This window comes from Polypterus senegalus, chromosome 16 (genome assembly GCF_016835505.1).
Source record: "Polypterus senegalus isolate Bchr_013 chromosome 16, ASM1683550v1, whole genome shotgun sequence".
Classification (NCBI taxonomy): domain Eukaryota; kingdom Metazoa; phylum Chordata; class Cladistia; order Polypteriformes; family Polypteridae; genus Polypterus; species Polypterus senegalus.
This window is the reverse complement of record NC_053169.1, coordinates 99,595,771-99,619,920: the sequence shown is the minus strand read 5'-3', so window position 1 is coordinate 99,619,920 and position 24,150 is coordinate 99,595,771. Positions and strand designations below refer to the sequence as shown.

General features: G+C 43.9%; 1 protein-coding gene across 4 annotated transcripts in view; it reads right to left on the bottom strand.

The window, feature by feature from the left end:
• Positions 1-24,150, bottom strand: part of LOC120516316 (1-phosphatidylinositol 4,5-bisphosphate phosphodiesterase beta-4) — a 266,954-nt gene that overhangs the window by 226,160 nt on the left and 16,644 nt on the right. For all 4 annotated transcript variants that reach the window (XM_039737903.1, XM_039737905.1, XM_039737904.1 and 1 more), the window contains exon 2: positions 10,815-10,872. The gene's annotated coding sequence lies outside the window, so the exon portion shown is untranslated. The remainder of the gene's footprint in view (positions 1-10,814; positions 10,873-24,150) is intronic.

Below are 24,150 nucleotides of genomic sequence, written 5' to 3'. Positions count from 1 at the left end.
TCCAGCACTTGCTAAAGTGTGCCATAAAATATTCACCACCCTCCTTCTGGCAGCCATCCAGTGAATGTGGGAAGCCAATTTCAGTTTAACTACCGACAGCAGCTGAATACCCGCTCGACAAACAGCCGGGCACACAAAGTGCCATGCCAACAATGAACCTTCAACACAACTAGTTAGACTTTGACCTCTCAGTGCTATGCAAGCTGTGTTTGCTCTGCTCATATCCAGGACATGCTAAGAAACTGTTAAGGACACAAGGAAACAAAGAAAGAAAGAAAGAAAGAAAGAAAGAAAGAAAGAAAGAAAGAAAGAAAGCCATTATATAGGCAAAGAAAGAAAGAAAGGAAGGAAGGAAGACATTATATAGGCAAAGAAAGAAAAAAGAAAGAAAGAAAGAAAGAAAGAAAGAAAGAAAGAAAGAAAGAAAGAAGGGCCGGCGTTGACACGCTTGTTACTCGACAGTCACTCACACAAATGATTTTAACGGCGTCCAAGTGGTCCGACCCTCTCGTAGGAACACAACTATAAAAAAGGGTTATTTGAGAACGGGTGGGCCTCAACCCTCACTTCAACTGGGCCTGCACCATACGGGTCCTCCTACGAAAGACCCCTTGGCCCCTCTGCAGTTTCCCTATCGAACAATGACTAGAGTGGAAGATTCAATGATCTGTCTGCTCCATGTATATGGACAAAGTTGAAGGCACTGTTTAGAATATACTGTTTGATTTCCAAGTGGTCCTCTTGTGAAAGACCCCTTGGACCTTCTACAATTAGCATATCAGACAATGACTGGAGTGGAAGAACCAAGTATCTGTCTGCTCCAGAAGGATGGACACAACTGAAAATAGTATGAGGAATATGTTTTCTGATTTTCAAGTGGTCCACAACTTGACTGTTGTGGTCTACAGGGAGTTTTTTTTTTTGGACATCATGGCTTAATTGGCAGCAACCACATCACCTGCGCTTCAAAAGAGGTCATCCACATGAAGCTTAGCATGTTCAGGCCTAGCCAGACCATCTAGGAAAAGCTTGGGTTGCTCCTGAAAGAGATGTTGGTGAGGCCAGCAGGGGGCGCTAACCCTGTGGTCTGTGTGTGTGAATCCCAATGCTCCAATGCACTGACTGGGTTACACTGAGCTGTAAAAATGGTGCCATCCTTCAGAGGAGACGTAAAATGGAGGTCCTGACTCTGGTCATTAAAGATCCCTGGGCATCCTTTGTAAAGAGCAGGGTTTGTCCCATTCTCCTGGCTAACATCCCCCCATCACGGCCTTGTCCATTCTGGCCCCCTAACTGTCCACTGTCTCTAACTGGCTGACTCTCTCTCTCTCACCCCTTCACCACCAACTAGCTAATGTATGGTGAGCCTACTGGCACAATATTGGCTGCTGTGGCATCATCCAGGTGGGGGCTACATATTGGTGGTGTTTGAAGTGGTCTCCATCTGTCTATGTAAAGCGCTTTGAGTAGAGAGAAAAGTGCTATAGAAATGTAAAGAATTATTAATTATTATTATTATTATTATTATTATTATTATTATTATTATTATTATTATGGCTTGTTTTTTTGCCCTGCCTTCAGTGTGAACTGTGGGACCTTCGATACACAGGTGTGTGTGTCTGTGTGTCGTTCTAAAGCCTCCAACAGGCGAAGTGCTCATTAAGTGACCTGCAAGTCACATTTGGTCCTCGTCACCTTGCGTTGTGTCATAAATGTCACCTTTCAGCAAACATCAGTTTTCGTGACTCCACCCACCGCAGGCCTGATTTGGATTAAATGGGTTTAAGACTTTTATGTCATATTAGATCAAGCTGAAATTCAGCCATTAGCAAATTAATTTATTTTTGGAAAATGCCATTATATTTTAAATTGTTTAAAAATATTAAAGTAATTGAATGGAAATGCTTGGATGAGTGCAAGTGCTAAAAATGATTTAAAAAGAGCCAGGAGCGGCAGTCAGCCTCATTGGTTTAGGCAGGACTGTTGCCTATAGGGGGCGTCTTGGGAAGTCCTATTAGAAAAGGTTCCTTTAGGTGGGCTTCTCCTTCCAAATTAAGCCAAACACTTTACTTCACTTCACTTCACTCCTCTTTTCCTTTTTTTCTTTTCCTCCACTCCAAGTGAGCTTCATCTTTCTTCACTCCCAACACAGACTCACCAGGTGATGCAGAAAACTCCATTTTTAAGGCGGACCCCTGGAAGAACACCCAGCATGTTTGCGTTATGTACTTCTGGGTCAGGTGGAACCTTCTGCTGAGCACCCCCTAGTGGCACCCGTAGACCCCAATAGGGCTGCCCTGCAGAACTAACACTTCCATGTAGAGCTGCAGGTGTCCAAAACAGGAGCCATGCCAGAGGGATGCAACCACTTGGTGAACTGGGGTAACCCATGGACCCCCAGCCCCCCATAGGGGATGGCAGCCCTCTGTCTTGCCATTATGTAAGAATCTCTAACAGCAAATGGAAGGTTAACCAACCAACCCGGTCAGAATGGTCCTCCATGCGTATTGTCCACTAATTATTGGGGCCTCAAGGCCAAGCTAGGGTTAGGGTTAGATGGCAAGCCCAAATGTGTTTCATTTGGGTCAAAATATGGGCATTATATTGGTAACCCATACGGGGCCTATCAAATTGCGCACCCAAAGATCACAATGGGGTCCCCATATGGGTTAGTCCACTGTTACTGACTTCTTGGCACAGGTATGTTGAGAGTGAGCAAAAACCTGGACAGCTTGGAGGGGCGTCCCTAAGGTTGGAATCCCCTAGTCTATATAACAGAAATAATGGAAGATTTGCTAACTTGCAGTGCATTCACCTATCTGACTGACCTTTATCCAAGGCGACTTACAAAACCGGAGATACCATTGATTATTGAAGCACAGATAGGTGATGTCATCTGCTCCTGGGCACACAGGGTCAGATTGAAGTCCAAAGTCATGAACTGTGCTCAGGTATTAGGTGGGCTTACAAACAGGCATGGTATCCTAGACCGTTCATTGCTTTGAGTATTTTCAAGGATGCCATGGTCCACACATTCGGAGTGGGCTCCACAAATCCTTTATCTAAACGAATTCCAAGGTTGCAGTTGAAAAAGTTTGCCGTTGTAAGCTGCTGCTTTCAGAACGTATGGTGACGTGTCCGTCATGTGGTGCTTACTCTATGTCAGCGAGCACAGAATTGTTTTGGGCACCCTGCTGGATGATTCAGATCATTGGCTCTGACACGTCAGGGCACCTTAAGAACTAAATTGTCCCCGGGGCCCGTCTGCGGGTTCATTAGTGGACTGACTGCCTGTGTCTGAGTGAGAGAGAGGGACCCTCTAGCACACTGGGGGGCTGGTGGGCATGTCGAGTATTAGATCATTGAGGAAAGCTGCAAATGTGAAGATCTTTCAGGGTGGAGGTGACGATGTGCTTGTGTGCAGCAGGCAGGAGCTTTGATATGGCACAGGAGGCTCAGCTAAAGCCGAAATATCAGATGTTGGGCATCATGCACACAATCAGATGTCGCCTGTTTCATTGTATTTTAACAGCGGGCTGAGTGGCTGCGTCCAGACTGTCAGACACATAAAGGAAAGCAATAACCACACATAGAAAAGTCGAGCTTTCTTGGAAGGCTCAGGTCGGCTGACACTTCTTGTGTTACTGGTTCTGCTTTATAGTTGGGTGATGCTGAATACAAATAGACAAATACAAACCATCAAAACACCCCAGCCTTACAACAAAGACAGATAGAGGGGACGTGAAAGGCACCATATGACAGATCTAACATACTGTAGAGGGAAGAAAGTATAGTGATAAAAAAAATATTACCTCACAACCACTGGGACTTGAGGTCAACTCGTGACTCGGACACCCGCGTATTAAGTGCTGGCATTTCTCTCGGTGGCAATCACAAGATAAAGACGTGCAGCTTAGCCTGACTGACGACTCTAAATGGAACCATCAAGAGTGTGAGCGGGTGTGTGTGTGATTATATCATGCAAAACATGGGCTCTCCATCCAGGGTTAGCTCTTACAATGCTGTCAAGATGGTCGTCTCCACATCCACATTAAATTCGATGATGGTGGTTCAAAAAATGAATGTGTTAATGTTCTCTGACATGAATGATGCAACAGCATGGTGTTTGGGGCTGCTGCCTCACCAATCCAGTGGGTCTCGTTTCAGCTGCCATACCACTCATCGCTTATGTGAAGTGTGCTAGTAGATAGATAGACAGAAGTAAAAGACACTATATAATAGATAGATAGATAGATAGATAGATAGATAGATAGATAGATAGATAGATAGATAGATAGCGTAGTTGGCAGGATTAGATAGATAGATAGATAGATAGATAGATAGATAGATAGATAGATAGATAGATAGATAGATAGATAGAAGATAGATAGATATAGATAGAGATAGATAGATAGATAGATAGATAGATAGATAGATAGATAGATAGATAGATAGATAGATAGATAGCATACTTTAGATTAGATAGATAGATAGATAGATAGATAGATAGATAGATAGATAGATAGATAGATAGACCATTAATTATGTCTTCATTCTGTGCTCCACTACTACCTCCAGCAGGTCCAGTGGGCATCCCATAACTAAACTGGCCTTCTTAATTGGCTTTACGTGCCCCTCTTGAAGTGACATGGCCACTTGTCAGAAAGTTTTCAGATTGTTTCATTTGATCTCAGGCTCTTTCTCACCACAGAAAGCAGGGACATTTTAGAAACTCAGGAACCTTTGCAGCAATCCCATCGCAAAAACTCGGCCCATTTGTAGTTCCTGGTACTTTTTCTGGCCCCTACTCCAGGATATGAACTTTTTGTTCCACTATGGAAGGTGGAATTCTTGGTGATGAATCGTGCTGATTGGTCCCTGGACACTGTCATGTCTTGTGTTCCCACTGTGCTGATGGCTTCCGTTCAGTGAATGGAGCGGTGCACCAGGGAGATGACTATGAAGAGTGATGAGCTGCAAAGTGTGGCCCGATTGCGAGTTCATGGGGGACCCCCACACCTTGCAACTTCGGGGGGGAAGGGTGGTTTAATTCGATGCCATGCATAAATATCTGCCCAAGGTTTGTTTCCTGCTTTGCACCATGTGTTGGCTGGGATTGGCTCCAGCAGACCCCCGTGACCCTGTAGTTAGGATATAGAGGGTTGGATAATGGATGGATAGACGGATGGCACATGGTGCACCTGTGAAGCGGCTATGAAGACTGCTGTGGTGCAAGGTGTGCTGTTTTCTGATCACCAATAACTCTCAAAGGTCCACTAACAGACTACTAAACTACTAACAGATTTCTGGTCAACCTATAGGCACAATTCATTGCCTGAGCCCCAACCCATGAAAGTTCCTGGTTGAACGAGAAATGCTGGGTTGCTGTAGTGGGAAGGCTACAACCGTTCCTGAGTTTCTGAAAAGTCTCTGGTTCGTTCTTCAAAGCTCCTCCGGTGGCACTGCGCCTACAGACCAATGAATAAGCAGGGGGTAATATCGTCCACCTCAGCTGTACATTTTCTTGGGTGTCCGATGTTCCTTTGGAGGTTACAGGACTGCTTGGCTCTTTCAGCTGATCCAGGCAGTGTGACAAGACATAACACAGCATTAGTGCCCCCCCCCCCATGCCACCCCATAATCCTTTGCTACAAATCAAGCTAACATAAATATCTGCCACCTGCTTCCTCCATTTTTGAGTGCGGCTCACTCTGTATCAGTTTCACCTCCTCTTAATGTTTTGCTGCTTGCTTGTTCGCTCGCTTGGCGGCCTCTGGTCGTGTCTAATTAACAAAAGTACGAGAACGTGAGATTAGCCAGGCTGTGTGTGCCTGGTGATGCCCCTCACCTGCTCGCTCGCTGGCTTCCTGTTGGCAGTGCCACTTAATCCAGGCTCTCGCTCTCTCTCTCTCTCTCCCCTGATTATTCATTGACCAGCCATGCAGGTCTTCGCCTTAATGAGGTTTAGCTCGAGTATTACTGTAGATACCAATTACTGCAGTCAGAGTTTACTTCACTGCAAGTCATCTGCCTCAGAAGGTTTACACAGTAATCAGTTTTAAAAACGAGCAGCTAGGGAGAACAATAAAGCCATTGATAAAAGTCATTATCTGTCCATGGATTCCGGTCAAACGTGTTGAACAAGTCCAAGCCAAGGCCTCCACGCTGCAATGGGGGAAACATGGAGATCTGACGAAGCACATGGTTAACATGCGCCACACACACACACACGGTTTTAATTAAAGCACGAAGGGCTGCTGTGGGTTTACTGCTTGGTAAATAAGGCCGCTGGAGGCGCCGCGGGAGCAAATGAAGACACGGCGAGGTACAAGATAAGATGTAATGAGCAGACGCACCTTCCAGGCATTGTGAATGGCAGCCCCCCCTCGCTCTGCAAAACACGCGGTGTGCCTAAGGTGGTCTGATTTAGGGGCCACATCGATTAACAACATCCCAGTTAGTGCAACTAAGCAGCTATGTAGTGAATGTCTAGCAGGTAACGATGATTGATCTTTGCTTTCAGAGACCCCAAAACTCATCTTTCAGATTGCAGCCCCCAAACTGTACGGCAGGCTCACTACCTAAAGAAATGTCGTGTTTCCTTTTGACCAGACAACACGCCAAATGGGAACGACTCTTCAGGTAGTTAACTCTTTTAGGGCGGATGTCGACTTTTCTCGACACAAAGGGGTCTGGCTCAGCAGAGAGCGAAAGAAAGCTGGAAATGTTGATAAAACTCACTATTCCATTATAGTCAACTGTTAGACTCGTTGACTTGACGTTGAAACCCTGCATGCGCGTGAACAGCGTACAGTAAGCAACATCTAGAATGGCATCGACATCGGCCGAGAGAGGAAAGCAAATGCACAAAGCATTATTTATTTCCGTCTTTACTTCTTGCGTATCATTTGCTGAATCGGACTCTGACTTACTGAACTCCGATTTTGATACAAGTGGTCAGGAGATCAAAAATGAAAGTCGGGTACCTGCATCAGCTGAACGTAGTGCTGGATACGCTCGTACAGCTGACGCGCCAACGAAAACGTTCGCCCTGGCAGGACTACGTAGACAAGCTGGCAACTGGACTGCACCAGACGACGCGGCCTGCTGGTGGAAACTATGGATTAGCAGCCACTCGACTACATAAGAAAGTCCTTTTCAGTTTATAAGTGATGGGACAAACACGTATGTGTTAAATATGTGACTATGCCTACTGTGGGGGCTCCTGGAACATAAAACAGAGTGACAACATAAGTATTTTACAGTATGTGTGAAACCATTGCTTTGAGTTTTTTGGAAAAATATACAGCCCTTGGACCAAAGGAAGAAAAAATAATAGCCCTAAAATAGTCAACGTGACTCTTTCGTCGTGGGGCATGTCAGATTTGACGACGGTAGTCGCTGCGCCACCTTAAACTACACAACTAATAATCGCAGTCTGGGTCACATTTACTGTCTGATCTTCCGACGCGGTCGCAATCCGTCCCTGTTTCTGACCGCCTACAGCGTGTTGCCTGACGGAGCGGCGCTTTACAAATTGTTAACGTCCGCAGCAAGTATTTTCATTCTGTTGTGGTATGTAAAATACGAGACGTCAGATGGGCAAGCTTACCTTCGCAAAAACACCAGGAAAACTGCACACAGACATTGACTGAACCCATGTCCCTTGAGCTGTGAGGCAGTAGTGTTATGTCACTAGTACCAAATAAGTGCCACAAGCAGTTCATAATAATGTCCACTAGAGGGGGATGTCACCATCAAACCCCGGCTAGTGAAATGGGCAAGCTCTGCAAATACATGAAGCTCTGTAGATCACACTAAGCACAAAGGAGTTGCCAGCAAAGGAAACCCAAGGTGAACATGTCAGGTCCCAAATAACAGATATCCGAGCAAATGGGTCGAAAAATCGAGTAACTCACAACAAGCACAAAAAGAGGTACAAGTAAACTCCCAGGCATCTTTGAAATGATCCGCTAGGAACTGTGGGGGGTCTCTCCAGATGTGTATCACATTCTCAAACTTAATGCCCAATAAAACTAAAGTGTTACTGGTAGGTCCAAAATCCCCTTTCTAAAGCATTTAACGTCTCTGTTTCTGTTGATGGTCCACTTGTCCAACCTGCTCCCGTTGTCAGAAATCTTGGTGTTTTGTTTGATTCGTCACTTAACGCTGAGCTACACATTAGGTCTCTCTCCAAAAATTTCATTCTATCATCTCCGTCATGTTGTCTGCCTCCGTCCATTTCTGTCCTTTAAGGACGCTCAGACTCTGGTTCATTGGTTCATGACGTCTCATATCGATTACTGTAATTCCCTCTTTATCGGCCTCCCTGCAAAATCTACACAGAAGCTACAGGACATTCAGAACTCCGCAGCCACGCAGAGCGCTCTGCTCACGTCTCCACTGTTCTCTCCCAACTTCACTGGTCACCGGTTCCATCAAGGATTAAATTCACCTTCAAAGCCCTACATAACCTTTGCCCTCCGTCTACCTCACCTTACCTTAGGTCCTTACACTTCTTGTCGCTCTCTCAATCTCCTTACTGTCCCATGCACCAGACTCTCCACCCTGGCAGGCAGGCAGTTCCTTCAGTGATATCGCCCCTCACATCTGGAACTCTCTTCTTCAGTCTCTCCGAGTTTGCTCCTCTTTCTGCACCTTTAAATCTCAGCTGAAAACTTTCTTCTTCTACGAAGTCTTGTCTTCTGTGTCATTTTTTTTTTAAACTCTGTATGTAAAGCAGGGCAGCACGGTGGTACATACCATACCAAATGGCATATAACTGAGACACAGGAATTGCTTGTGTCACTCTAACACATAGTGCATCACAAACATTAACGCTGCTTTTAAGAAACCCATACTGAATGGCATATAACAGAGACATATGTATTGCATTTTCCTTTCCAACAGACGGTGCATCACAAACATTAACACTGCTTTCATGAAAACCATACCAAATGGGATATAACAGAGACATACACATTACATGGTGAACCGCAAATGTTAACACTGATGTCTATGTTGATTACTTAAGATTTCTTCCCATCCTGAGGGTTAGGGAGAGGCTTGCTAACTACACCGGAGAAATGATGGTGGCCAAAAATGTGACCTCAGCCATGAAGCATTAATGCTAACCATTGCACTACTGTTCCACAAGCAAGAAAAGATGCAGATGGAACGATAACCACAAACAAAAGGAACAAACATCTAGAAAATAGCAATAAGTAACAAATACATGCAGTACATACTGTACTGTACTGTGTGCAGTTTTGGTCTCCAGGCTACATAAAGGACATGGCAGCACTAGAAAAGGTCCAAAGAAGAGCGACTAGGCTGATTCCAGGTCTACAGGGGTTGAATTATGAGGAAAGATTAAAAGAGCTGAGCCTTTACAGTTTAAGCAAAAGAAGATTAAGAGGTGACCTGATTGAAGTGTTTAAAATTATGAAGGGAGTTAGTCCAGTGGATCAAGACTTGTATTTTAAAATGAGCTCATCAAGAACACGGGGACACAGTTGGAAACTTGTAAAGGGTAAATTCACACAAACATTAGGAAGTTTTTCTTTACACAAAGAACGACAGACACTTGGAATAAGCGACCAAGTGGTGTGGTAGACAGTAAGACGTTAGGGACTTTCAAAACTCGACTTGATGTTTTGTTGGAGGAAACAAGTGGATAGGACTGGCGAGCTTTGTTGGGTTGAATGGCCTGTTCTCGTCTCGAGTGTTCTTATGTATATAGATATGAATATATGTATGTGTATATATATATATATATATATATATATATATATATATATATATATATATATATAGATATGAGAACAACACTCATATCAATGACAAAACAATTACATTAACAATCATGTTACGTTATATACATCAAGTGGTGCAGTGGTGTTGTTGCTGCCTTGCAGTTAGGAGACCCGGGTTCGTTTCCCTGAGTCCTCCCTGCGTGGAGTTTGCATGTTCTCCCCGTGTCTGCGTGGTTTTCCTCCCACAGTCCAAAGACATGCAGGTTAGGTGAATTGGCAATCCTAAATTGTCCCTAGTGTGTGCTTGGTGTGTGTGTGTGTGCGCCCTGCAGTGGGCTGGCGCCCTGCCCGGGATTTGTTTCCTGCCTTGTGCCTTGTGTTGGCTGGGATTGGCTCCAGCAGACCCCCGTGACCCTGTGGTTAGGATATAGCGGATTGGATAATGGATGGATGGATGTATGTAAAGCAACCTTGGATTTGTGAAAGGCGCTCAATAAATACAACTTATTATTATTTTTATTATTATTGTAGGGTGGAGGGTAGCTCCTGGTGGTGATTGGCAGGTGGACCCACCTCTTAGGGGGATCGCCCACAACACACAAGGGACATAACACAGGTAGCTTACATACATAAGTGAAATCAAAATAAATAAAAAAAATAACACACATAAACAGTATAAATAAAAGGATCAAAAATGAACAAAAGATTCATGTTTAATGAAGAAGGTCGGGGGATCCTGGCAGAGACATACCACATTAAGTCAGCACAGTGTGGACCACAATTATAGTCATGAACCCACCAACATTAAAAATCTTTGCTCCATTTGGGGTATGTGCAGGTTGGAAAACCCTGTCTCTTGGCGTTGGGGGCTAGGCTGCCTGTGGAGTGGCCAATCTAGTTGGCCCAGACCCCAAAATAAGAGGCACAGCTGGCATTTTCACTCTTTTTGTTTCTTCTCCTTTTTGTTGTTTCATTTGTGGCCAGAATCACAACTGAATATGAACGTCCATCCACCCATTTTCAAATGCCAACATGAATTCAACGCCAGGGCGGTCTTACCTGATCACTGCTGGTTTACAGTCCCACCATTTCCATTACAGGACGTCACTGTATTTCCCTAAAATGAAAAATAAAAAATAAAAAAACATTATTAGAATTTGAAGTCTGTGAAACAATGCAATGAATTAAAAAAAATAACAAATGAATAAGGAAAAACAAATAAAAGTTGTATCCGTTAAAGCATAAATCTTTAAGGAGAGACAAATAAAAGGGAAGCCACCTCATCTGAAAAGGATGCCAGAATATCACAAATGGCCTGGTGGCCCAGTGGGCACCACTGCCGCCACATGAGTTGGAATCGTGTTGATTGTTGTCATTTTGTGAGTCCAATAACCCGATTATTCACAGAAACCTGGTTTCTAAAATGCCATGTAAACCCTTAATTTGGTTAGAGAAATCGGATTATTGGCTACTGAGAAATCGGGTGACCAGAGTTAGCGTTCTCCATGAATACTCTGATAATTTTGGCCGTGTAAATAAACCCTTGATCGGCTTGCTGTGAAGGAGTTCGCAGTCTGTGTGTGTTCGTATATTTGCTCCGCACACACTTTCAGCAACCATGGGAAGAAGCATCCACAAATTGATTTTACAGAGGCGATCACGTTATTCCTTCTGGCTGAAAGAATCCATCTCGGTGTTTCGGAAATTGATAAATTTATGCTAAACTCTGCAATACAATCTCAATTGCAGTAGGGTAACGCATTACAGGTATTGTACGTGACGTAGTCCGGCTACATTTTCAAGTAACAAGGAAACTCACACATATCTTATTCTTCTTCTTTTTCTTTCGGCTGCTCCCATTTTAAGGGTCCCCACAGTGGATCATCACCTTCCATATCTTCCTGTCCTCATCATCTTGCACTGTCACACCCATCACCTTCATGTCCTCTCTCACCACATCCATAAACCTTCTCTTAGGCCTTCCTCTTCTCCCCTTACCTGGCTGCTCTATCCTTAGTACCCTTCTCTCATTATACCCCTCATCTCTCCCCTGCACATGTCCAAACCAACGCAATCTCGCCTCTCTGACTTTGTCTCCAAACCGCCACATCTGAGCTGGCCCTCTAATTTCCTCGTACCTAATCCTGTCCATCCTCGTAACCCCCAATGCAAATCTTAGCATCTTTAATTCTGCCACCTCCAGCTGTGTCTCCTGCTTTCTGGTCAGTGCCATCTCCTCCAACCCATATTTGCATTTTTATTATTCCAGCAGGGCTGAGTTTAAAGCCACAAAGTACACTGTAGATGCCACATGGGCTGGACAAGCTTCCCGGATGGGAGGCTCCTAACAGGCAGATTGGCATCCCGGCCAAGGAGGAGAAGGGGATCAGACCCAGAAGGAGAGACCAGAAGGGATGGACGGAGAGACCACTGAAAAGAGAAGATGTCACTTGGGGATTCTTATTCCCCCAGCACGCTATAGGGCAGCAGCCCCGGATATCAGTGCCCAGGAGGAAGCCAGCAGGGCATGGTGGGAGATGTAGTCACTGGGTGCCAAAAGAAGGCGCTTCAGGGAGACAAGCTCCGTGCTATAATGGACTTTCACATCGCCCTGGCACCGGAAGTACTCCTGGGTCTTTAAAGAAGGGGCCGCACTCCATTATCCAGGCAAGTCGGAGCTGGGAGGAAGAAAAGCAACACTCAATTGGAGGAGGGCAGTGTGGTAATGAGAGGAATTGTGGAGAGAGACACCTGTGCTTTTTTGGGACCAATCAGCACGACTCATCACCAAGAGCTCCAGCTACAAGAATGAAACAAAAAGTTCATACCCTAGAGTCGGGACAAAAAAAACTACCAGGAACTAAAATTGGGCTGAGTTTCTGCAGTGGAATTACTACAAAAGTTCATGAGATACAACAAATCCCCTGCTTCCTGTGGTGGGAAAGAGTCTGAGATCAAATGAAACAATCTGAAAACCTTCTGACAAGTGGCCATGTCACTTCAAGAGGGGCGTGTAAAGCCAGTTAAGAAGGCCAGTTTAGTTATGGGATGCCCTCTGGACCTGCTGGAGGTAGTAGTGGAGCACAGAATGAAGACGTAATTAATGGTTTATCTATCTATCTATCTATCTATCTATCTATCTATCTATCTATCTATCTATCTATCTATCTATCTATCTATCTATCTATCTATCTGTCTAATCTTCCATCTATCTATCTATCTATCTATCTATCTATCTATCTATCTATCTATCTATCTATCTATCTATCTATCTATCTATCTATCTATCTGTCTGTCTAAGTGATGTTATCTGATCCATCCGAAGCTCTTCAGCTAAGCCTTTTCTTATTTTGATGCAGTACATGGTTAATACAATTAGTATTGCAATTCAGCAAGTGATACATTTTGGAAAAAAAAAAGAAACACTTTGGTCACATTTCAAAAATGTAACACTTGACACTCAGTCAGCTGCCATAAAACAAAGCACCCTCAATGGCAGACCTGCAAAGAGACACTTCACTACGTTGTTAACCTATCAGTTTGAAAACGGCGTCCAGAAGCAGCACTGAAGCAGACAAGTGCTGACTGAGTGCGTTGCAGGGAGCGAGGCCAACATGTTATAAGAGGAAACGCAATCTCATGTTTGTCGGGGAAGAGATGAGACCACCTACAGTACGCTCATAGACCACCTGTACTAGTTCTGACTGCTGAACAGCACTTTCATTTAATCTGGGTGTTTAAATCAGATCAGCTTGAGCCCCCCGTTAGAATAGCATCCCTTCTACGGTTTACTCCTGACTTGTTCTCCTTGTGTCCCGGTAGTCCACAGATACGCTATTAGGATCCAAATGTGACTGACGTCTCGCTTCCTTGTTGTTCCCATCATTGCCAGGATTGGCAAATGTGAAAACAGAATCCCTGCAAAGTGGTCTGAATGAATGTATCTATTGATATTGTCACACCTCCCTGACTCTGGTGAGATAAGCAGTACCACCCTTCAACAAGACTGTGTTGCGTTTTCGTGGGTGGTCCCCTAAGAGTCAGAGCCAACCTGCCAATCATGGCCAGGCAATGCCCTCTGTCCTTATAAATCCCAAAGGGTCTCCCACAGCTCCTGAGGGTTCATTTCAGGCGTGCCTGGGAATGGTGAGTTTGTTTGTGTTTTGCTGCATGTCTTGTTCTGGTTTTGGCTTCACCTTTTTAATTGTGTTTTTGGGGTGTTGTTCTGCTGCAGGGCTGTGGAGTCAGTAGCAATTATTGGGTTACTTTAGTTGGAGTCGGAGGCAGAAAAAATGCAACTCTGTCTCTAATTAATTGTAAACTGTAATAAATTGTGTTGAAATTTCCAAATTCACTTATGCTAATTTGGTAAGCATGGTGGCACAATGGGTAGTGCTACTGCCTCGCAGTTAGGAGACCTGGGTTCACTTCCCGGGTCCTCCCTGCATGGAGTTTGCATGTTCTCCCCATGTCTGCTCTGGTTTCCTCCCATAGTCCAAAGACATGCAGGTTTGGTGCATTGGCGATTCTAAATTGCCCTAGTGTGTGCTTGGTATGTGTGTGCCCTGTGGTAGGCTGGCACCCTGCCTGGGGTTTGTTTCCTGCCTTGCGCCCTGTGTTGCCTGGGACTGGCTCCAGCAGACCCCGTGACCCTGAAATTAGGATATAGCGGGTTAGACAATGACTGACTGACTGACTTATACTAATTTAACTAAACTACTTTTTCTGCTAGCCATTTGGTAGATATATGGCCTGTTCTTTAATTTTTGTTAAATATCATTTAATAGAAAGACTTTAAGCCCAACATTTAAGAGATTAAGGTGTTAAAAAGTAGCCTGATGATTCACATTGGCTGTGATAAAATGTCTTGTATCTTGTAAGTTGTGTGCTTCCGATCAACATAATAAATTTACAAGTCTAATTACAAATAGCAGAGTCGGGGTCGGGAGAACCGTAAATTGAGAACTTGGAGTCATAGTTTGGTGGCACCATAAAGCGTTCAAGCTGAGGGTTCTGTGCATCAACTCCACAGCCCTTCCCTGATGCCAACTCATTTATGACATTTGTGCTCCTTGGAGCTTCTTAGTGAGACACTGAGGTAATAAATCCTTAAATTAATAAAGATTCTGTGTTTGCCCTTCTTCCTAGCCGGGGTTTGGTGGTGCTTTCCCCCTCTACTGGCCATTTATTTTGGGATTTATGTGCCCTTGGGTCCCCAAGTCAATGACAATAGGGATGACATGTGAGCCCATAGTGGTGGGGAACCTTTTTGAACTAAAGGGCATTACTCTGTCTTCAAAGGGGACCACCCAAACAATCCCCCAGAATAAACAACAGCATTGACTGTGAGGTACGTCATTATGTGGCCAATAAACATAACTTGCTTCTTTTTGCACCCCTGGCTTCAACACGAGTTCAGCTGTCAGAGCACCGCAGCCCCACCGAAACTGCACATTCACAATCTGCCTCACTGACTGCTAATTGTGCAATTTAAGATCCTTCAGCTGATATTGTCTTGCTGATGAATGCCAATACATCACACGTTACTTACTGTATAAAATAAACAGTAGCCAGAAACCGATATTAATTGATAATAAAGCTGTGGGGAAATGTGCAGTAGGGTTAACATTAAATCACACACTGAGCAGACACGTCTGTCATCCGTAATCACGGGCGCCGCTCCAACAGACACAAATCAATTGAATAAAACATCAGGCGGAATGAACTCGCTTGCACAATTTTACAGCATCTCGTCAAGTCCTATTATTAAGTAATCACTTGGGGGGTTCAAGAATGCTTGGGTCGACGGGCAGTTTTGAATGTTAAAAAGATTATTTATTAAAACATAAAGGGTCTGTGAAAAGTACTCACCCTCCTTGTAAGTTGTATACATTTGATCACAGGGGGTTTGATGCGGATCAACAGAAAAAGCCTCTTTTATCTCACCTTGAAAACAGACTTCTGCAAAGTGGTTAACAATAATTAAATATGCCCTTTTATTATCTTGTTCTCAAACTCACTTAATCCAGTTTAGGGCTGAGGGGTGGGAATGTTATATGACTGGTGGTGATCAACGCAGACCTCAGCGTTAATGTCTGTTGTGCACCATCTATTGGAATGTGTTTGGTAAGGCATGTAGCAATAAAATGCATTACTACAAATGTTTGGGATGCGCCATCTGTTGGAATGGCAAATGCAATGCACCTGTCTCTGGTATATGTCATTTGGTATGGGATTCATAAAAGCAGTGTTAATGTTTGTTGATGCACCATCTATTAGGATGAAAAACACGATGCATCAAATTACTATAAATATTTGTGAGGCGGCATCTGTTGGAATGACAAATACATTGCCAATGTCTCTGTTCTATGCAATTTGGTATGGGCTTCATAAAAGCAGTGTTAATGTGTGTTGATGCGCCATCTCTTTGGATGACAAACACAATGGATTTTATGACTATAAATGTTTGTGAGGCGTCTTCTGTTGGAATGAAAGTGTAATGCATATACCTCTTTTATATTCCATTTGGTATGGGACTCATAAAAGCAGTGTTAATGTGACGCTGCACCATCTGTTGCAATGACAGATGCATTGCCTATGTCTCAGTTATATGCCATTTGGTATGGGCTTCATAAAAGCAGTGTTAATTTGTGTTATGCACCATTTCCTGGGCTGACAAATACAATGCATTTTATTACTACAAAGGCGCCATCTGTTGGAATGACAAATTAAATGCCTATGTCTCTGTTAAATGCCATTTGGTATGGGATTAATAAAAATCAGTGGTGTTAACGCGTGTGAAGCACTGTCTGTTGGGATGACAAACACAACGCAACTTATTACAGTAAATGTCTGTGAGGTGCCATCTGTTGGAATGACAGAGACATACCAACCACATGGACACACAGACATGCAGAACACATATCATTTTATTAAGGTGGATGCTAATTTGTAAACATAATCTCTAGTTTTTGTATTGTATCACACCCTCATTCCACAAACAGTATTAGCTATGTGCCAATAATCTTGCATGAAAGGTGATGATGAGCGATAAAGAGGCTGCACCCTTTATATCAAGTGCCAGACCTACTTTGAAACACCTTGCTTGGAAGCTAATAACTTTTTTAAGATAACGGGTGCCTTTGGCACAACAAGATCTTGCTAGAAAACTTGAGAACAATTGCAAAGTAGCGAGTGCCTGCTGGTGTCGCATAGTTCCTCATTCATCTTGTTTAAAATAGCATTGCCTGGATCAATGGCTGTGCAGGACAGCTTACTAAACACTCACACTACATTTTACGGATTCTTTCAAGTAGATGTACCACATTTTTTAATTTGATTAAAATTGAATGTGACTTGTACTTGGTGTTTTTCAGCCAGCGGCGCCTCACTTGGCTGGGGTGCTCAAACGCTCTTTCTATGTCTGTCATGTCAAATTGTGATTGTGGCTCTGCGCTGGCATCTGGAAGGCTGCCGGTTCAACTCCCATTATTGCCAGAAAGGGTTTTACACCATTTGGCACTTAACCTAAAAATTGCTCTAGGGGGCGCTGTACAATGGCTGACCCTGTGCTCAGAGGGGCTAAAGGGAAACCCTAGAAAAGTGGAATAAAAATGTCAGTCACGACAATGTCAAGGAGCTTCCTTGAACGTGGCAGCGAAAGGCAGTGAGGCATGAGGTGAAACAAGAGGTTTATGTCTGGATAAATCTGGATGAGCTATCGAGTCAGGAAAGGCCAAAAGTATCCTGAAGTATATTGAAACAGGAGGAAAAAGGGGGTCCTACCAGTGCTGGACAGGCGGATATAATAAGGTAGACACAACTGCATGCACAGCCATTGTAAACTTCTACAAGAAAAATAAAACTGAACTGAGCAGAATGAACTAACATGGCCACTAACTGGTAAAAGACATTTTACTGTGGAAGTTGGTAGAACCATCCATCCATCTATCCATCATCAAACCAGTTTACTCCAGTTCAGGAGTGTGAGGCAGAAAACAATCCAAGACATGCAGCCATCTGTAGCAGTGCACAGCCGCGCACACAACCACATCGGAAACATTTACAGTCCGTCACACCTCGGGTGTACGGGAAGAAAAGGAAAAGTACATGAGGAACATCTGAACGTACAAAATCCACCAAGACGATGACCAAATCTGAACTGAGGACCCTGGGGCAAAGAGCGGGCTGTGCCATATGCTATGCCACCCACATAAAGCAGACAAACACAGAGAACAGAGCACAAACAGTTAAAAACGTTCAATAGAAACGCATGAAAGATTCTACCCTACGGCTTCGTCCAAAAAAAGTTAAAAAACCCGTTCAGCCGGTAACTTTAAAAAATACACTTAATTCTGGAATGTCATGAAAGCCTGCAGCCTTGTAATCCAACACTTTTACAGAACAGGAGATGTCCTTGTGCGTATTTTGAAAGAGTGGCACCATAATGGCCATAGAAAGGAAACAAAAGACATAGTTTGGTACATTTATGAGAGATTCTGTGATGGAGGAACCTGTGGCATCATGTTAGTACTTCTCAGCCTGTGTCCCTTTTGATAGGAACATCCAGCAAATCAAGTTCAAGACGAGACAGACTGACAGACGGGCAGACCGACGGACGGACGGACAGACAGACAGACAGACAGACAGACAGACAGACAGACAGACAGACAGACAGACAGATAGATAGATAGATAGATAGATAGATAGTGAAGTTGACAGGATTAGATAGATAGATAGATAGATAGATAGATAGATAGATAGATAGATAGATAGATAGATAGATAGATAGATAGATAGATGTGAAAGGCACTATATAATAGATAGATAGAAGCTATATGATCTTACAGATATAAATTAAATAAATATATATTGTCTTGCATATGTGGATCACTCTCCAGGCTCATCTGAGGTATGTATTACCACCCCGGGTCGAGAGGGGGCGCTGGTGCTCACTTTCTCCTCTTCTATTCCCTCAGCAGTACTGAGGAGATGCCCGGTGAGGGTTATTGACTCCGCCCCTTCCAGTCCCCCCATGTATAAATCCTGCAGCCACTGGAAGTAGGAGTTCCACTCTGAACAGATCACACTACAGGTTGAAGCTCCAACTGAGTGACCAAAATCAATGAACCTGCAAAGCCTGATGATTTCTCTCATTGTTTTTGATTTTTTTTTTATTTCAATTGTACCCACAGCTGCCATTTTTGTTTATGTTTATTTAGTTTCATTAAACAGGGATGACCGGGTTGGTGCCTCACCCTTTCCTCATGGATCTTGCAGTCCTTTACTTGTCCGCTATATATTTTGACACATACATTTTTACACGTGCATGCTTAAGAACTATCTGGAGGGCTCAGGTAAGCAGAGTAACACCACTGCCAGGCAGGAGGGGGTCCCTGGCAGCAACCGTGTTTCTTGCTTCCTCACCAGATGGTGCCATGAAAACGATGCCTAGACCCGGTCCTGTCTTATGTTGCAAGCATTGCCCCTTCTGGGAACGGGCAGATATAAAAACAGAGAGTCCAGAGATTGGGGTCCTTATTTGGCAAAGCATGGAGAAGGCAGCAGTCACTTCACTCTCGCACAGGTGGTGAGTTCTGTTGGAACAGAAACCTGCAGCCACTAGAGGGAGCTACTGTGGAGTACTTGTGCTTGCTGGTCATGACCCCTGTTGACAACACGTAAGACAAGACAGGCCATTTTCAGTTAGGCCTCTGAGTCGTTGGAATACCTGGAGCAAAGTGGGGTTCCTGGAAAAGCAAATACCTGCCAATTCCAGGGATACAACCAGTGCACCACCATGAGACGGAGGGGTTTGCTCTTTAAATCCAAGTTATATGTTAATTTCTAATAACAGAATTCAAACTATAAAAATCAAAACATAAATCAACTTGTAAAACCTGAGCCATCCTGAAAGGAAAAAATCGCGAACGACCTTCTCCCCGTTTGCATTAACTTGACATGACTGACTTCTAGGCTTCTTAAAACCATCCGCTCATCACTCATCCGCCCAACCAGACGAAGATTTCCAGCCGCCATCGCCTGCTCTCAGTGGAGCTTATTAGGGATTTGTTTCTTCACTGTTAATAAATGATGCGTTCTGACTTTGCTATCCAAGCAAGACTCGAGAAGGCCGTGAGGAGTGATTTAGAGTTATGGAGCATCTTGTTCCTGTCTGCTGTCTTCCTCCTTCATAACAATCACCACTGTGGTGTCTGGGGTGTCGCCCGGTGCTGCAGGTTGGCAGCCAAGTCTTGCCTTTCATTCCTTTGTTTATTTGTAGAATTTAGGCCTTTGGATATCGGATTGCTGGGTTGTGCTTTCTTTACTTATTTTATTGTCTACTTGTTCTATTGAAGCAGAAACCTTGAAAACCTTTAAGAATTGGATGAAGTATGGCTTATCTATCTATCTATCTATCTATCTATCTATCTATCTATCTATCTATCTATCTATCTATCTATCTATCTATCTATCTATCTATCTATCTATCTCTATTTGCTGTTTTTGGAATGGGCTTTCTTTCTTTCTTTCTTTCTTTCTTTCTTTCTTTCTTTCTTTCTTTTTAATATCTGTGATAGTGTACACATTTACTGTGATTGAGGGCCGTTCAGTTTCTTTCCCTATTCTAATATTTATGTTTATTTCCCTAGAGCCTGACATAACATACACCTTTACAAAGGCTGTTCCGTTTCTTTTAAGTTTCTTTTCATATTTATCTATCTTAGAGTTGGTAATCACCAAAGTGCACCTCTTTCTCATTTACTCTCATGTCGCCAGACCTTAAAGGCTCCTTTTGGTGTTAATGACACTAACTTGTCCCTTAAAGCCCACTGGTCAGCCTCTGTCCCCGAGACCCTCACTCTGTGGCTCACTTCTGTATCTTGTCCCCCCCAGTCAAGGCAGCAGTGCACATCATCATCAGTCACATCGATGGTCCGATGATCTCCTACAAGGGCCCACCCGAGCAGTGCGTACACACCCTGCGCCTTTTGACAGATTGGGTTTTGTGCCAACGTCACAGTCCAGTTACAGCCTGGTGATGCACTTGGTCATTGTTTCTCATTTTGACGTGTATTTTCTTTTCTTTTTCTTAAGCTCAAACTAAAAATAAATATTAGTTTGGAATGCAACATCCGCCTCAGAGAAGGATACTGTCAATCCACACTCGACAAACAAGACTTTACCTGACAATGAAAATGCCAAAAGTATTAAACAACAAGCCTTTTTTCAGCAGCAATGCCCCGTATTGCCAGTGTTCAGCTTTGATTTGCTCCCTCATCTGCGATTATTGGCTGTACTTCATTATATAACGTGCCAGGTGCATTAAAGTCCGTTATTTAAACCCATGACTGGGGGTCTCGGTGGCACCCCCTGCTGGTCACAATGCACATGTGTACGTGTATATATAGAGGGCTCATATAATGTGCTTCATTTAAATTGGAAGTGCCACATTTCTACCGCGCTTTCAGGAAGTCTTCTGGCCCTCTTACTTTTTTTTTACATCTTGTGAAGTTTAAATTAATTTTTTCCCTCATCAAACAACACTCAACACCCCAGAATGTCAAAGTGAGAAGATGAAAAGGATTTTACAAATTTGCGTAAATTAACTAATAATAAAGCACTTAAATCTCACCCTGATGCAGATTTGAGACCCTTTGCTATGACACTTGAGTCCTTCATCCCATTCTACTGCTCAACGCTGAGACGAGACCACCGGGGGGTCAATTCAGACGACTGGACTGCTGAGGACATACAGAGAGACCCACAGTGGAGCCTGAAAGAGCTGCCTATGGAGCTTAATAATAAAAATATATTTTATGTATATAGCGCCTTTCTCATGCCCAATGCCCTTTGAGAAACAGGACTGTGTGGAGGTACAGATGTGGGCAAAGCTGCAGCAGAATGGCCTCCATCATCTGGAACAACCACATCTCTACTTAGAGATGGCCAAACTGAGCAATTGGGGCAGAAGGGTAAGACCAAGTACTTGGTGGTCTCTCCGGCTGAGCTCTGTGACAACCATCACTGCCACCATGGCCTAATCTGGGCTTTATGACAGACTGGCCAGACAGGTGCCTCGCCTCAAGTAAAGGACAAATGCCAGGCACTTTAAGGACTCTCAGGCTGTGTGTAAAACAAGATGCTCAGGTCTGGGGAAGCCAAGATTAGCGTCACTTCTGGAGGAGACCAGTCTCTGCTCGTCACCTGTGCAAGACCGTTGAAATGGTGCCAGCATCAGGGACGACTGGGAGATGAGACGGTGCCGAGGGAAAACTGAAGCGAGCGAAAAACACCAAGCTATCCGTACTAAAAAACCTGCTGCAGACCACCCTGGACCTCACTCTGGGCTGAAGGTTCACCTTTCAATGGAACAAAGCAGAAACAGTGCAGGAGTGGCATGGGGGCAACTCTGTGAATGTCCATGAGTGAACATCCCTGGAGAGACCAGAAAATAACCGCGGGCTGACAGTCTCCATCCTGACTGGCAACGCCTCAGAACATCTGCCGAGAAGAACTGCAGACAATCTCCAAATCCAGGTGAGCAAAGCAAAGAAGACTCCAGGCTGGAATCACTGACTGACAAAGGGGCTTCAGTGAAGCACTGAGTGAAGGGTCAGAATACTTGCGTCAATGGCAAAGTTTTTTTTTTAATTTTTTATCCACCTTAATGAAAGGATAAATGTCTGTTTGTGTATCTGTCCATTTGTGATGTCTCTCTCATTCCAACAAATGGCGCACCATTTAACACTGCTTGGATGAAACCCATACCGAATGGCATATAACAGAGGCATATGCGTTGCGCTTGTCATTTTCAACAGACGGTGCATCACAACCATTAATGCTGCTTTTATGAATACCACACCAAATGTAGGAATCACATGTGTCACTCTAACACATGGTGCATCACAACCATTAATGGTGCTTTTATGAAACCCATACTGAAAGGCATATAACAGAGACACCTGCACTGCATTTTTCATTCCAACAGATGGCACATCACAAACATTAGCACTGCTAGAATGAAACCAGTACTTAATGGCATGTAACAGAGACATATGCATTGCACTGTCATTTTAAACAGATGGCACATCATACACATTAACACTGTTTTTACGAATACCATACCCAATGGCATATAACTAAGACACAGGAATTGCTTGTGTCACCCTAACACATGGTGCATCACAAACATTAGCGCTGCTTTTACAAAACCCATACTGAATGGCATATAACAGAGGCATATGCATTGCATTTTTCATTCCAACAGATGGTGTGTCACAAACATTAGTACTGCTTGGATGAAGTCCATACCGAATGGAATATAACAGAGGCATATGCATTGCACTTGTCATTTTTAACAGATGGCACATAACTCACATTAACACTGCTTTTACGAATACCACACCAAATGTAGGAATCACATGTGTCACTCTAACACATGGTGCATCACAACCATTAATGCTGCTTTTATGAAACCCATACTGAAAGGCATATAACAGAGCCACCTGCATTGCATTTTTCATTCCAACAGATGGCACATCACAAACATTAGCACTGCTAGGATGAAACCAGTACTGAATAGCATGTAACAGAGACATATGCATTACATTTTCCATTCCAACAGACGGTGCATCACAAACATTAACACTGCTTTCATGAAAACCATACCAAATGGGATATAACAGAGACATACACATTACATGGTGCACTGCAAATGTTAACACTGATGTCTATGTTGATTACTTAAGATTTCATCCCATCCTGAGGGTTAGGGAGAGGCTTGCCAACTACACTGGATAAATTATGGTGGCCAAAAATGTGACCTCAGCCATGAAGCATCAATGCTAACCATTGCACTACTGTTCCTCAAGCAAGAAAAGATGCAGATGGAACGATAACCACAAACAAAAGGAACAAGCATCTAGAAAATAGCAATAAGTAACAAATCCATGCAGTACATGTATAAGGTGGTGCAGTGGTTAGCATTGCTGCCTCGCAGTAAGGAGACTGGGGTTCAGTTCCCGGGTCCTCCCTGTGTGGAGTTTGCATGTTCTCCCCGTGTCTGCGTGGGTTTCCTTCCACAGTCCAAAGACATGCAGGTGAGGATCCTAAATTGTCTCTAATGTGTGCTTGGTGTGTGTGTGTGCGCCCTGCAGTGGTCTGGCGCCCTGCCCGGGATTTGTTCCATGCCTTCCGCCCTGTGTTGGCTGGGGTTGGCTCCAGCAGACCCCCGTGACCCTGTGTTGGGATATAGCGGATTGGATAATGGATGGATGGACATATTTATATATATACCTATACAGAATGGCGCTCAGAGAGTTCCAGTCTTGGGGCACTGATTGACCAGGTCACACAGTTTTGGCTGGCATGTGTAATTAGCCACATGACATGG